Below are 15,634 nucleotides of genomic sequence, written 5' to 3' on the forward strand. Positions count from 1 at the left end.
ATGCCTAATTCAGGTTTCACCTAAATACCTTTTTCTGCCCTGGCAACATGGGCCAGCAGTCAATCATGTCACAGGAGTAAAATCCAAAACGTGCCACTTGCCTGAATGGTGGCAACAACAGGCCCCCTCTGGCAACACAATCATTACTAACATGCAACTTGCATCCTAAGTTTTCAGATAAAAAAAATATAAATACCATTAAAGAAATTCACATCTCAAACGGTATTTTGGGGGAACATTCCCTGCCATGTTGCCTGTCCTTTGCACCTCTCGTGCAGGGTTTCCTCAGATGTGAAGCCAGCCTTGGTCTCACCTAGAGGGATGACACCTCCCCAGCAGAGAGGGTGGCCCAACTTCATCTGCGAGGCTGAGGAACAAGTCTAACATCACAAGCCAGCTACCTCATGACAGCATGAGGAACCTTAAGAGACAAGGGAGCTGAGGAATCAGGTAGACATCTGACCTCAGCTCCAGGGCCAGCTACCAAGAGAGCTACCAAGCTGATCAGGAGACTGGAGCATCTCCCTTATGAGGAAAGGCTGAGAGACTTGGGTTTAGCCTGCAGAAGAGAAGACTGAGGGGGAATTTCATCAATACCTATAAATATCTACAGGGTGGGTGTCAGGATGATGGGACTGGACTCTCTTCAATAGTGTCCAACAACAGGCCAAGGGGCAATGGGCACCAGGTGGAACACAGGAAGTTCAACCTCAATATGAGAAAAAACTTCTCTCCTGTGAGGGTGACCGAGCAGTGGCACAGGCTGCCCAGGGACGGTGTGGAGTCTCCTTCCCTGGAGACATTCAAAACCCACCTGGACGCGTTCCTGTGCCCCCTGCTCTAGGTGTGCCTGCTCAAGCAGGGGGGTTGGACAAGATGATCTCCAGAGGTCCCTTCCAACCCCGACCATTCTGTGATTCTGTGACTCCTAAGCCCTTTTCTGTACTTCTCCAGTTCTACAAGTTGGTTTGTCCCCATAAGCTTTTATTATTGTAGGTCACACCTCTGAGCAACCTAACCATGACTCTTACATCGCGGAATGGATGAACCTTTCTTCAGGGACAGCTTGAGGACGGTGCAAGCCCCATCACAGCAGCAGGACCTAAACACAGCATCTACCTACACAATTTCATCTAGGGTGCAGGAAAAAAGGCAAGACGAGGCTTGTGGTTCTCCCTTCTCTCCTTCCACAGTGGCCTGCAATTCATCTCTGAAGACAAAACTTCTCATTTCTAATATACATGAAATGTTTATGCTTGCCTGACTCAATGTGGAAAGGACAGCATAAAAAGAGTAACTGGGTCAGGGGAGCAATTAGCAAAAGGCTAATGTGGAGAAATCTATGTGAGAAGAGGAAAACCAGCAGATCTAAAAATTCCTATTGGCATGCCATTTCTTAACTTTATATTTAAAGCCTCTAATTAAAAGCTGACAACCCCATGCTAACATTATAAATAGTTTGCTCATTATCTTTGGTTTTAAGAAAAAGGTTGTTTTAAACACAGTAATTGTTATACCATGAAATAGCAATGAGCATACAAAGGAAAAGAGCACGTAAAATTCTCGTAAGACTACTCCTGTTCAGAGGCAAGAAAGCAAGTTTCCTGATCTTGATTCCTACAATTAGATGCCTTTCTACAGTAACAGTTCAACCTCTCAAGCCATCTTTGGTGCCTCTTAAGATAACAGTGCTAGAGTTAAACTTCCCAATAGAGTTGCCTGTATTTTTTTTTTTAAATACCTGCTCCCCACCAGAGGGGATCAAACCCACACTGTTATTTCACTACAGTGCTTTGCCCCTGTCAGTTTTCAGCAGCCACTTAGTAAAACCAATATGCTCCAGCTGCATTACTCTCACCTTGCAAAACTGAGAGGTTCTCCACCATTGAAGATGCTTCAAAGGAACTGTTTTGCTTTAAGTTTATGCATTTTATTGAACTTAAGATATAGTGGTGCTCTCTAGTTATGGCTAACAACCATGAAAACATCCATTTCAAAAGCACTAATAATTTTACTACTATTTTCCGTATGGTGTGCAATTACTTTCTACCTCAGATTGCATTAGCCTCCAGAAGAGCCAAGCGTTCACGTGTGCACTGCTCTGCTCGGAGGAAAAGGTTCTTTCACCTCCAGCCTTTGAGAGAGGCAGAAACACAGCTCATCCATGAGCCTGCCGCATTCAACTGACAACTCTTTGGAAAATGCTGGGGTTTAATCGTCCGTTTTTACCAACCAGCTGTGGCCATTTGACAAGCTTTGCACAGGGTGTCTCAAAGCCTTTTAAAATTTCCTTTTGAGCTGTGAAAACATTTGAGTTAGCTTATGTTTCTGAATTAGAAATACTTGAAGTTACAGACACTACTACATTAGGAATGGCCAAGAAAATGCAAAGGAATATAACTTGTGTGTGAAACTCCTAGACCCAAACTTCAGTTTCTGTGAAACAGAACACTTTTATTCTCAAATATAGATACTTTTAGAATCTTTCAGGACAAACCCAGGCCTGTCCTTAAAACAGACAAGGGGAGGAAAGAAAGAAGCCTAAAACCACATTCTTAAGTGGGTCTATTTTGTGCTTAGTACAGAGTATGCCTCCCCACTGCTCCATGGAGAAGTTTTATTTCAAGGTTAGTGCCTAATTCCATGTAAGTGATTTAGGCTTATTTTACTGCTGCATTTTGCAGCACATTTCATCATCTAATTCCTCTGCGTAATTAAGATGCCTCTTCGTCTATTTATGTGCCAGCTCCTGCCTCCACCTGAGCCCTCTGGCAAGTGCCTTTCCCGAGCCAGCCTCTAGGAGCATTGGTATCTTAATTTTGGAATCACAGGCCATGTGCGTCACTCTCCTTAGAGCATCTCCTCCACCAGTTTTTAAAATCCACACAAATTCAGCTTAATATTCTACCACGACAGATCTAGAATTTCAACACCTCTGTTCGAGCTCACCTTCTGCAAGGAGGCTTCACATCCTGCCATAACAGCACATTGCATTTACCCATACCAAAAACATCTGCTTGCTATCTCAGTTCAAAGAACAACCCCAAAATGGGGAAAGCCCAGTTCCCTGCTTGAACAACGGCTGTTTGAGGAAGTTCTCAAGCATTCACATGCAGCAGCAGGGAAAACTCAAGATGTGCTAATACCACGTGCCGAGCAAGAATGCCCTCAAGAGCCCAATGCTGCAGTGCAACCAGTATCCATCCCATTAGAGAGGATTAATTATACTACTACAAACACCAGCATCCCATGAAATTTCCAACCCTGTACAGCAGCAAAAGCGGTACAGGCAGCAGGAGCTAATGCTCAACACTAGTTAGGTCTGAAGTTGGATCAGTCACTTGTCATCTCCCAAATCAGCTCCACACCATCCACTCCTGGTTTTACTGCCGGCACATTGTATGGGTTAGCAGTCTTATTTTAAACCTTGGCACATGTGTTACTTAAATAATCCACAGACTTAAAACATCCTCAGGACTTAGAGATGAACCTTAACAGCTTTCTGGGAGTAATAGGATTTATCGGGCCAAAATCAAGGAGTTACAAACTCAAATTTCTGATTTATAGCAGAAGCTTATATTTCTTAAATTAAGTCCTAGTGCAAGCTGGAATACCGTCAACCAGATCGAGTGTTATTTTTTCCACCTCTATATTTACACTTCAAGGATTATGCAGAAGCAGAGCAGAAGCAGAGAAGCTGCCAAATGCCTCGACACGAACCTTTGGGGAAGGTTCAGAGAAGTTTGGGTTGTCTGTCTTCAAACAGATTTTCAAAGCAGCATAGATCCTGACATCCATGAGAACTCAAGGAGGGAGGATCCAAGCTTTAAATTTAGGAAAATAATCATCTTACCTTCCACATGCACAAAATCTTGGACAAGCACTGCAACTGCGGTGGGTTTCTCTTCTGCCATGGAAGGAGCTGCAGATGAAGAATTTCAGCCCCACCCCCACAAAATTAGCTATTTATTTTGGATAAATCCCACAAAATGTTTTCCACCCAGCTAGCACTCCTACCTGCTGGTTTAGCAGCAGTGGACCAAAGCGCTGTGCTGCAGGATGGCAAGCGGCCAGCCGCAGACTACTATGCCTCTTCAGAGACTGGGAGGGTAGGTCTGCTCATTAAAGCCTCCGGGTTACTGCAAGGCAAGGACAGAGGCAGCTCTTGGCTGCCGCATCTCTGGGGCTCCCAGTGTCAACAGAGCCACTGCTACCACGGAAACGCTTTCATACAGTTCTTAACAACGAGGTCTGTCACAAATGTAGGGATGCACCTCACCATATCCTGCCTGTCAGCCATTCCCATCACTGCAACATGTGCACATGCATTGGAAAGGAGAGAAAAAAACATCACCTTCTGACTTGCTGGCAGGACTGGGGAAGTGCTAAGGGATCCCCCTTTTTCTGCCCAAAAATGCATAGGTAAAACCACATCACACCATTGCATCTGTTGCTACACACTGGCTGGACAAAACCAGAGCGTGGAGGCTGTATTTCAGAACCAGCATGCAGTAGTTCTGGCTGATTTTTAGCCCAAAGCAGGCTAGGAAACAATTGAAACGTGACTCCTGCCTGAGGTACAAATTTTTAACGATGCTGAGGGTCCCATCACTCCAGGAATTCCTTGGCATCAAGCGTCACTGACGCCCCTGGGATCATCCCTCTTGATCCCCCTTCCCTGCACAGATCCCTCACGGAGAATACTTGAATTTTCTGTGGTCTTCCATTAGAGTTACACTTCAGTGCAAGGGCGTCACAATATCAACATGCTGTTAGGCTGCAAAGACACACTTCCCAGGGACCACTTACACAGTTTCCCTGACAAACAGCACCATCTTTATCACATTAGGACATATCTATGTTGGTTTTCAACAAAGACTTACTGGTCCCTAAACACCCATATGCCTCTACCAGAGAGTTTCCTATATTTTGGCATATATAGGACCATTATGTTTACCCAAGTTTAAGTCCATACTTGCGAAGAGAAACATACAGGATATTTTACCGAAAAAGTTTAGACATGCCAAGAATTGGCAAAAAAAATGCAGCTAGATGAATGCTGATGTAACAGCATGCAAAGATTATTTAAAAAGGTTAAAATACATTTATATCATTAAGCATGGTTTGTTAGCAGCTCTTGCTTAACAGCATAGGTTTAAAGCCAACATTGCTCTGTCACCAAGTTATTTCAATATCCTGGGGTAGTCATCTTACCAGCCTACAAACTTATCTAACAATAAATTCAAATATTTCTGAGAAGCAAACATCAAATAAATCAAATAATTAACAACATTTTTCTTTTTTAATGCTTCTCTTTTCAAATACACAGGTAACAAACATTTTTCTTATATTTGATCCCTTTTTAAGATAACAAACCTCAAATTCTATCCATCTTCCCCCCCCCCAAAAAAAAAAAATCTTATTTGCTTTAATACATGCAGCTTTCATATCACAGAATGGTAGGGGTTAGAAGGGACCTCTGGAGACCTTGTCCAACCCCCCTGCTTGAGCAGGCACACCCAGAGCAGGGGGCACAGGAACGCGTCCAGGAGGGTTTTGAATGTCTCCAGGGAAGGAGACTCCACACCCTCCCTGGGCAGCCTGTGCCACTGCTCGGTCACCCTCACAGGAGAGAAGTTTTTTCTCATATTGAGGTTGAACTTCCTGTGTTCCACCTGGTGCCCATTGCCCCTTGGCCTGTTGTTGGACACTATTGAAGAGAGTCCAGTCCCATCCTCTTGACACCCACCCTGTAGATATTTGTAGGTATTGATGAGATCCCCCCTCAGTCTTCTCTAGGCTGAACAAACCCAGGTCTCTCAGCCTTTCCTCATAAGGGAGATGCTCCAGTCTCGTGATCATCTTATATAGATCATCATACATAGACGTGTTAAGTTAAACCACTCCTTTTACTGAGGGGTCTCATGTTGTTTCACTGTTTTCCTGAAGTGTGGTGGAAGGGGGGGGGGAAGACAAGCAGGTTCCCATGGAACGGTAAAGATATGAGTTATATCCCAAGCAGGCAATTCTCACCATCCTTCAGATTCAAGTGAAATTATCATTATAACATTTCCTGTTCTCTTCACCTATTGGTATATATTCCATTTCTGTTGTATTTTTAAGCTGACTTTAACATCTATACTTCTGGGAAAAAGTAATATCAGTAAAACTTAATTTCCTAAAGGGCAAAGATTGTTTTTCTTTTAACATTTCAATTTCTCCGAAAATTCTCACATCGTAAGAAGAATTTAACAGTAAGTAGCAGAGAGTACGATGCTGTTTTGCTAGCCTGGATTAACAGAAAATCTGGGTGGAGTGTTAGCACCATTTTACACAAGTGCACACCCACCACACACTGCTATCTTGTGAAATTATATCTCACCAAGATGGGGTTTTAATCTAACAACATTAATAGGCTTCAAAGCCTGCAGTTACGCAGATCCGTGCTGCTCCCACCGCAGCGATGGGGAGGAACAGACGGGTGATGCTCGTGCCACCTCGCGCCTCCCCTGCCCCGGGCTGCCGGCGGGCTCCTGGCAGGCGGCACAGCTTCCCACCCTGCTTCCTCCATGCCCAGGGCCAACACTCCTCTCCCAGACTGCGGCACTTTCCTTCAGCAGCAAGGGTGAAGCAACACCAGCATATGCAGGTGTCTCTAGTATGGCAGAGGAGAGGGCAGAGCTGCAGCAAGAAGAGGAAGGAGGCAGAGGAGCAGCGTGGAGCTGATGATGTGACTTGGAAAAGGAAATCCAGTGCTAGTAGAGGGACTGTACTGTAGCAATGGCCCTCGTCCTGCCCTCGCCTCCATCACCCACTCCATCACCACCACAGCACTTCACTCCCCCTATCCTGGCAGCAAGGCTTCTCCCCACATGTTTTAAGACACCAAAGCAGATTGCAAACTGTCCTGGTATGGCAACACGGACTTTGCCTGTTGTCCATTTCCTACATTTTCCTGTGCCAGAGTAGAACAGTTTTATACACCCAGGAAAAATGGCCATTTAAGCTTTCAAGAGGGAAGAAAGAACAGCAAAAAACTTTTGCATAGATTACTTTCATTCCTTTGATACTTGACATCATTCTGTTAAAGGGAGTTACTAAAATTTAACTCTGTCCTAATACTTTTATCCTTGTGCCTCTTTCTGCTGACCAGCATCACCACAGTGACTTAGACAGCCCACATCCAGCGCCAGCGATTTCACAGGCAAACAAGGTTTCCCATGACAAAGCTGCTGGGACACCCCAGGCGTACCGCTCCAGCTGGGTGCCTGGCCCGGTGAGACTGCACGCTCCCCAGGCAGCACCATTTTAAACCCAGATGGGTATCAGGGAAACAATCACATGGAGATCCTGCCCCTCCTGCTCACATGCAAGGCACACAACAAGGTCATCACGTAGTGCTGGAGGTTTACTTAATACCATATGTATCCCAAACACCCAGGTTCCCCACTGTATTTACTTCCAGATGAATCTTTCTGTAGGTTCATAGGTTGTGTCCTATACTTATATATCTTCAATTAATTTAAACAACCTAATTAAACTCTTTCCATTATGCTGCATTTAAATCCCAACTTAGTTCTGCAAGTGCTGAATTCTCCATGTGAGAGCAATCTTCCTCCTTATTTCTCTTCCTCGCAACTCCCTTTCCTCTTTCATGCTGGTTCTCTGCGCAGCTTCCTCCATAGCTACACAATTCAATACCTTCCTAAGAAACATTCCTTCCTAACAACAATCCTCTTTGCAAATAGAATTAACAAGGCAAATGTAAACACGGGAGCAATGAATTAGTTGTCATATTTACCCAAACTACTGCTTCCAGTTTCTTATAATGAAATTCTGTATTAACTACATAGGATGGCTTAATATCAAGCTCCTCATTTGCTGAATTAGGCAGCTGGCCAGTAAGCACCCTGCAGCATCTCCTTCCAACCCATCTGAAAAATTATACTTACAAGGTTTCTGATAAAGGCTTAACTAATTTGTGCCAATATTAGTCACACCAAATTATTGTCATTTAATAGCTGTTTGGAGGGCTTTCTACCCTGAGAACACTGCAAAGGAATTACATGTTTCTACAACAGACAACAACAAAATATGTAAAGTTTATGGTAGTTTCTTCTGTTCAGACAAGTTAATTCATAAAGGTAGGGAACATTTAGTGCCTGCCAGCTTCCTTCCATTTGGAATCTGTCCTTTACACACAATAATTATACCAGGAAACCTCCCTCCATTACCAAATAATAGACATAAGAAAAAAAAAAAAATCAGTTGTCACTGAGTCCTGCATGAAACACATTTTAGCACGGATTTCAAACCCTATGGGTATTTTTTAAACACATATTCTACACTTGAAATCTGCAGAAGTAGTTTAGAATGTTCCTTTTGGTGCCTTTGAAAATTAAACTGCACTTGCACTAAAGGGAAAAAAAAAAACCACCAACCTTCAACAAAAGAACTAAACACACTGCAAAACTGCTTAAAAGCTTATCACAGCAAAGCATGCCTAGTGCTTCCAGGAGGGTTTTCCCAAGGGCAGGCAGAACCGATGCTTGTCTGATGGGATATATTACCTGGGGTGCAATATAATTTGGCAAGGAAGACAAAGGAAAGAGAAAAATTTCTGTTAGATTTCTACAGAAAAAAGAGCAGCCAAACAATAAGAGCTAGACGACTAAATCAGTGGGTTACAACTCTAATTTGGCATAGCTACGGGAGGACACCACCGAGATTTTAGCACAGGTTTTTAAATTGTGAAGTTCGAAAGATTAAACTGTCAAATATAAGTCTGACAGCAGTTTGCTGAAAGTACTTTACAGTAGCAGCACTATTCATAAAGTAAAACAAACCACAATTACAGACACTGGCTACCCTGTACTGAGATCAGAAGCAAAAATTTACATATTTTATTTTGTAGCAAACCTCCATCACGTATTATTACTCTTAATGCACTACTACTAAAGTTGGTAGTTTACATTCATGAATATACTAGAGTAAACGGCATCTGACTTCATTCAGCTGAGACCAGTGTTCAGTATCAAATGCCGCACAGACTACTGATACAGGCAGAAATCTGCATCTAGTTAATCATCCTAATTGTTATGCAGACCACTTCAAAATGCACTAATCAGTGTTATACACAGATGCAAAGTTTGTTCAGCAGTAAAAATCACCGTCTAAATGCTTACCCAAACAAGTATCACATTTTATGGGGAGACGGAAGCTCAGCACATTTTAGTTAAAAAAAAAAAAAAAAAGGATTTAACGGTCAGAGGCAGAACTCAGAGGCTCACCTTAGATCTCAAACTAAATCGAGAATTGAGTTTGACCCTTTTGAAGCATAAAAAAACCCCACCACACAAGGTCTACTCATTGTCCTGCAGGTGATACAGGCCAAGTGCCCACTGTCTTTGTTAGGCTTTGACTCCTACATTCACTTCCAGTCACCTCCCTGCAGGGTCTGCCCTTATACCCTTGGCAACAAGCTTATGCAACCAGGACCTCTCAGACCACGTACAGCTAAACCAGCATCCATTAGCAATCCCAGGGCACTCTCTGCAATGCTTCCGTCAAATTCTTCTGCCAGAGCTCTGCAACCTCCTGCCTGAAACATCCTTTGCAGAAAGTGAATGGAGAGTGGCAAAAGAAAGAATCTCAGCAGGGATCCAGGGAAGTACAGAGCTGCAAAGCCTAACACCTCTACTGGGCTAATAATTAACTCAACTGATGCTAATGATAAAAGGAGAGAATTTGGTCACTTGGATAAGTAGTCTGCTTGGAGAAGAGTCAGTACAGTCCGTATGGAGAGAAACCCTGCCTAACAAACCTTCCCGAGTTCTACAAAGGTGCCAAACATAGACAAGGTACACTCATTCACTCTGACCTACCTGAATTTTCAAAAAGACTTCAACCAAGTCCCTTACCAAAAACTAAGGAAGGGCTTTCTTAAGGAAACTAGGCAGACAGAGAGGTAAGAGGAAAGGTCCTGTGCGGAGAGATAGATGGTTGAAAAACAGAAACAAGGAAAGGATAAGAGTAAACAGTCTCTTCTTGGAGTGAACAGAAGTCACCAGTGAAGTTTGGCAGAGACCCCCGCTCAGACTTTGGCTGTTTTACACATTCACATGAGACAAGGGAAGGAGAATGAGCAGGAGTCAAGGAAGTTTGCTGATGATAAAAAAAATGTATTGTGTTAGCAAGGCCAGGATGTGAGGAACTCCAGACAATCCTGGGAGACTGAGTCAATAACGCTGCAGAGGAAAGCTAATGCAAATAAACACAAGAAATATAAGATGCACATGGGCAAGATACAACTGTGGCTATACATAACTGAGTAATTCCAAACAGACCGTACTCCTGAGCAACATCTTGACATTATGATTTCACAGATTCATGAAACTAACTCACTAGCAGTTGAAAAAAGCAAATCAAACATTACAAATCATTAAGAAAGAAAATAAAAACAAACAAACATTGTTATGCCACTGTGTAGCCCCAAAGCTCACCTATATGTTGACAACTGTATACAGCCCTGATCTTCCCATCCTAACAGGACATGTAGAAACAGGATAGACTCCTGGAAGGAGATGCTCATGGCCAGGAATGGCTTCTATACAAAGAATATCTGAATAGGCAACTCTTCAGCCAGGTCAAAAGCCAATTTCATGAGGTAGACAGAGGCCTACAAAATTGTGAGTGGCATGACACAGGATCACTAACAATCTCTGCCACGGGAGCTAGGAGCCACCAAATGAAGGAAGCCAGCTGAAAACAAGCAGGAAGGAATTCTTCACACAGCCAGAATCAGACCCACAGACAAGCAGCACCCCTGGCCAAAGGCCATGGAGGCTGCAATGAGGTGCCAGGGGGCTGCAGACAAACCAGACAAGCACTTGGAACTGAAAGCCACCAAACATTTTGAAACAGGGAAAGGTTGCACCCAGCTCCAGCAACCCCAAACTGGGAATAGACAGAAGCTCAGAGAGCTTCTATAGAGGAGGTTTTGGATAAGGACACCCTGTTCTTATTTTTCTTTGGGCATCTGCTTACAAGGAGAGAAAAGAAAGAAAAGGAAAAAAAAAAAAAAGGAAGGTTGCAGAAGACAACAGATCAAAAGGGGGCAGGAAGCTGAAGGTGAAGGGTTAAAAAAAAAAATGAAACTAAGGCAGGACACCACATAGATAGAGCACCCCAACAGCATCATCTGCTCCTGAAAGCTCTGAGGACAGCAGCAATTAGTTGTCTGCCCAGACCCATAATGAGACAAGGAAAGAGAAACAGGCACAGAGGTGCTGGGATCCTGCCCATCAAGTCTGGAGCCCATCAGCCCATGGAGCTGTGGCCAGCCCAGACAGGGGCAGGAAGAGGTTGGCAAAAAGATCCCATTCTTTAGTAGGGTGGCAGATAGGAAAGCTATACATCAAAAAAACACTCATAAGCTCAGGAAGAGGCTTAGGAGAAGCCAGAAGAGGAACTGCAGCCTCATGCGTTAGATGTACGTGTCCCAAGGTCTCCTTTTCCCTGCAAAAAGGATGTGAGTCACAGAGTCAATAAAGTGCATCATAAATGCACCCATTTTCACCTCTCCTCGATTAATTTTCTCATATTTGATTTCAGCGGGTGACGGATTAGCCTGAAGTATAAATCAGCCTGCAAGAGCTCCTCATCCCTCCTGATGGCAAGAGACGACTTTCCACCACAGGGCAAGGAAACCACGCAGAAGCACTGAGAGGCATCTCCAGGGTGCTGCTTGGAGGTGAAGCCAGCCACCATGTGGCTTGTTCGAGCCCTGTGTGGCATACTGGGCTACAGTGATGAACCTTTGGTTTGGCCCATCACAGCTGCTCTTTCATTTCTTATTACATCTTCTAGAAGCAGTCCGGTACTGCTGAAGGTCATAGGACCCATTACATAGTATCCGCAGCTGGTTGTATTCTGTGTTGCACACACACAATATTTTTAGAACCAACTACAGACTTCTGTATGAGTTCAACTACTGCAAGCACCACACTAGATAAATCTCAGCTGTTCTGCATAACAGCAAATGAGACAAACCCCATGCTCAACTAGGCTTGTTTACAAATTTGCTTTAAACTTCATTTACTCCAATCTTCCAGTCACAGCATAGCTTGGAGCACTGGTCTCAGTTCACACCATCTGTGTCTGCTGTACAGCCCCACAAAAACTCCCTTTTTTAAGAGAATTTATGATTTACTTCAATAGGAAAAAAGGTTTTCTGCAGTTCACTTTTTAACCTGAATGATAATATGCTCAACCAGCTCACACACACGCTAACATATAGACTCCTTTTGCACAGTTTTGTCTTAAATAAAAAGGAATTTCCACACAAATAGATGCAGACATAAGCCAGCATCTATTATTTTGGAGGGTGAAAAAACCTAACTTGCAAAACGTTTCAGAAAGTGGCCACTAAGCACATTGCAACCCTTTCTAAGTAGTGATACAAATTGTAAAGCAAGCATTTTATTTTTATGCCAGTTTTGAATGTCAGGTTTAAAAATTAGAAACACTAGCACAGAAAATCTATATTCAGTTAACTCAGACATACAGAAAAGCTTTTCATGAGCCACCAAGCCTCATCTCCTACTGCCACAGCCAAGCACACGATATAAACTTCCTCAATATATCCTCAAGAGCCGGTTAGGGGGCTTGCTCCCACTTCTCCCATTTGAAGGTTGTTCCAGAACCTCACTCCATTTAGGGAGGAAACTCTCTAAATTCCAGCTTAATTTATTCATGCCAGTTTATATCCATTTGTTCTCATGCCAACATTGTTCTTTAGCTTAAATAGCCCCTCTCCCTTTCCAGTGTTTATATCCCTGCTGTATTTGCAGATTGCAATCATATCCCCTCTCAGGCCTCATTTGCTAGGCTAAACAAGGCAGGCTTTACCCATCTCCTCTAGAAAACCTGGCATTTCCTTCCCCCAGCCCCTCTCTCAGCCCCCAGCACCTGTCCCACCCACAGCACGGGTGAAAGGGCCTGTACAGACACTCCCCAGGAGCTAGCGCCCATCCCACCACCCCTCCTGCCAGCATCCTGGCCTAACACGTTCCACCATCACCCTTACTTTCTCCATGGCAGGAGGACAGCAGCAGCTTGGTCTGCGACAAGCTAACGCACCCAGCACATCTGTTCTGCTGTTCCCAGCAGCAGAACTCCCTGCTCGCAGCAGGGAACAAAGGCAAGACCTCATCTTCTACTAACAAGAGATGGTACATACAGTATAGTTTGTCTTCATCATAGATTATTTGTTCAAGTGCAACCACACATCCTAGGTCAGAGCTTCCAAAGCGCATAAATCTGCCATCTAACAGATGACAGAAATGTAATCAGTTGATTACCTACCAACTACCAGGAATCATTTTAGTTTTTCACAGCCTCTGCTAAAAAACGTCCTTAGAGCAGGCCATCTCAAGTAGTCAAATTCCTTCCTAATTAGCTCCCAAAGACACCCCTCTCTTCAGCTCAAACCCTGCAACAACCCTCTCTAGGCTCCTCAGGCATTTCCTAAGGAAGTCGTCATCCCTCCTGACCAAGGGCACAGCAGAGTCCACCCAATGTCCCACCAAAAATGACCATTTTTCACTGTGTCCTGACTTAGCTGGAGAACAGAAAAACAACAACAACAACAACAAAAATCCAGGTTTCCAAGCCATGCATCCCCTCTCCTAGGAAATGATTCCCACACCGTTATGACCTACTGCTTAGATGCCTCCTCCACCAGGAAGGGCACATTCACTCGCGCTGCTTCAGAGCCAAGAATCTTCCTCCTTATTACAACCAAGTCATGTGTTCTTTATAACACACAATCAAACTACTCTTCCCCACAAAGAGTTCTATCCAAACCTCGATTTTCCTTAAGTGGCCAAAAAAACCCGAAAATACCAACCAAAAAGTATTCCATCAAACACTCATCGCTGTAAAGGAAGAATAAAAATACCCACACTCAGCATCACTGTTCCATGCAAGTAAATTAATCAGCCAAGATTTTTGTCCCAAGGTCACCGTAAGAGGATGTCTCTCTCTTTAAGAGCTAGGACATCTACACACTTATTTTAACTAAATGCAATTATGCTGGCAGAAAATAGTTTATACATAAGACAGACAACTCATTCAAGCTTTCAGAAAGTACCAGAACATGAGATGATGATATGTCAGACCCAGAAGGAACCAGAGAAACACACTGGTGAGCCAGAGGACACAGCGAGCTTGCAGCAGCTCGGCAGCAACCCGTACCTCAGCTTCTGGGGTAGCACAGCAGACCTTCGGTGAAGCACTGTAACTTGCTGCAGATACTGTTATCCTGCACAACTTACTGCAGATACTGTACGGCTACCAACAGCGTCCACAACGCACAAAGCCTACCAGTCCACCACCAGTGCAAGTTTGGGGTTGGCTGGGGTTTTTTTTTCTCCTCATTTTTGTTATTTTGTATTTAAAGCACAGAACTGAACTTATCCTTTCTAGCAAGCAGGAACCCAACCAAAAATTATAAAACATTGCAAACAAGCAGGCAAAGCAATAAAGTATGAATATGAACCGTTACACTTCTTATTTTTTTTAACTGTCTGAATCCATTCTCTCTCTAGCTGCAACTAGAAGTAGCTCCGTTGCTGTCGTGGGACCCAAGCAAATTCCTGAGAACTTCAAGCGGGATTAAATAGGAAATTTTTTCCCCCCCCGAGTACTGTATTTTTGCACATTCCCATTTGCAACCCGGCGTGCAATCCTCAAGTATGATAGAATCACAGAACGCAACTCGCAAAGCCCCCTCTAATAACCACCAAAAAAAAAAAAAAAAAAAAGCTACTTCTACAAGCACTTTTACCACTTCTCACGCTTTCTTTCTCTTACCCACCCCCCCAGGCAGAACGAGCCGGGCCCCGTTCCCACTCGCCGCCGGCGGAGGGAAGCCCCTGCTCGCACCGCCGCCCCAGCCAGCTCCCTGCAGCAGCACCGCAGCACTCCCGCACGGCGGGGGAGCGGGGCGGCGGGCTCCGGCGGCACCAGCACCGGCAGCCGCAGGCCGGCCCCGGCCCCGCACGCCCGAGGCCGGGACGCGCCGGAGCCGCCCCGGGGAAGGGCGGCGGGGCTCTTCCCCCGGCCTTCGGAGCGGCGGGCGGCCAGCCGCAGCACCGCCACAGCGGGACGGGACGCGCCGCCCTGCCCTGCCCTGCCCTGCCCTGCCCTCCCCTCCCGGCCGCCCTCCCTCCCGGCCCAGCTGCGGAGCGCACCTGCCCGCCGCGCCGCTCCGTGCCGCCCGCCCCGGAGGCGCCCGTAGCCGGCTGCGGGATGCGGCCAGCCTTCCGGAAACGCTTCCCAGCCCGCTGCGCTTACCCAGGAAACGATTCCGGCCGCCGGCCGCCGCCGCCGCCGCCCCTCCTCTCCCTCCGCCCCGGCCGCCGCCCAGAGCCGCGGCCCGCAGGGGGCCGGGCGGGGCGAGGGGAAGCCGAGGCGGGCGGGGAGGGGAGAGGGGGAGAAGGGGGCTGTCCGCCATGTTGCGTGCCCGGGAGCGGGCCGGGGTGCGAGGTGGGGCAGGGCCGCCTCCGCTCCCGCCCGCGGCGACCCCGGCCGCGGCGGCGTCCCCTCGGCGCCGCGGGAGCTGCGGGCCGGC

At 45.6% G+C, this 15,634-nt stretch overlaps 1 protein-coding gene across 8 annotated transcripts in view; it reads right to left on the reverse strand.

The window, feature by feature from the left end:
- APBB2 (amyloid beta precursor protein binding family B member 2) overlaps positions 1–15,377 on the reverse strand; it is a 193,092-nt gene extending 177,715 nt beyond the window's left edge. For 5 of the 8 annotated variants that reach the window (XM_064449329.1, XM_064449332.1, XM_064449327.1 and 2 more), the window contains exon 1: positions 15,255–15,348. The gene's annotated coding sequence lies outside the window, so the exon portion shown is untranslated. The other 3 variants (XM_064449330.1, XM_064449334.1, XM_064449328.1) reach the window with 2 other exon arrangements.
- Between the last annotated feature and the right edge of the window lie 257 nt (positions 15,378–15,634).

This window comes from Phalacrocorax carbo, chromosome 4, assembly GCF_963921805.1.
Source record: "Phalacrocorax carbo chromosome 4, bPhaCar2.1, whole genome shotgun sequence".
NCBI lineage: Eukaryota > Metazoa > Chordata > Aves > Suliformes > Phalacrocoracidae > Phalacrocorax > Phalacrocorax carbo.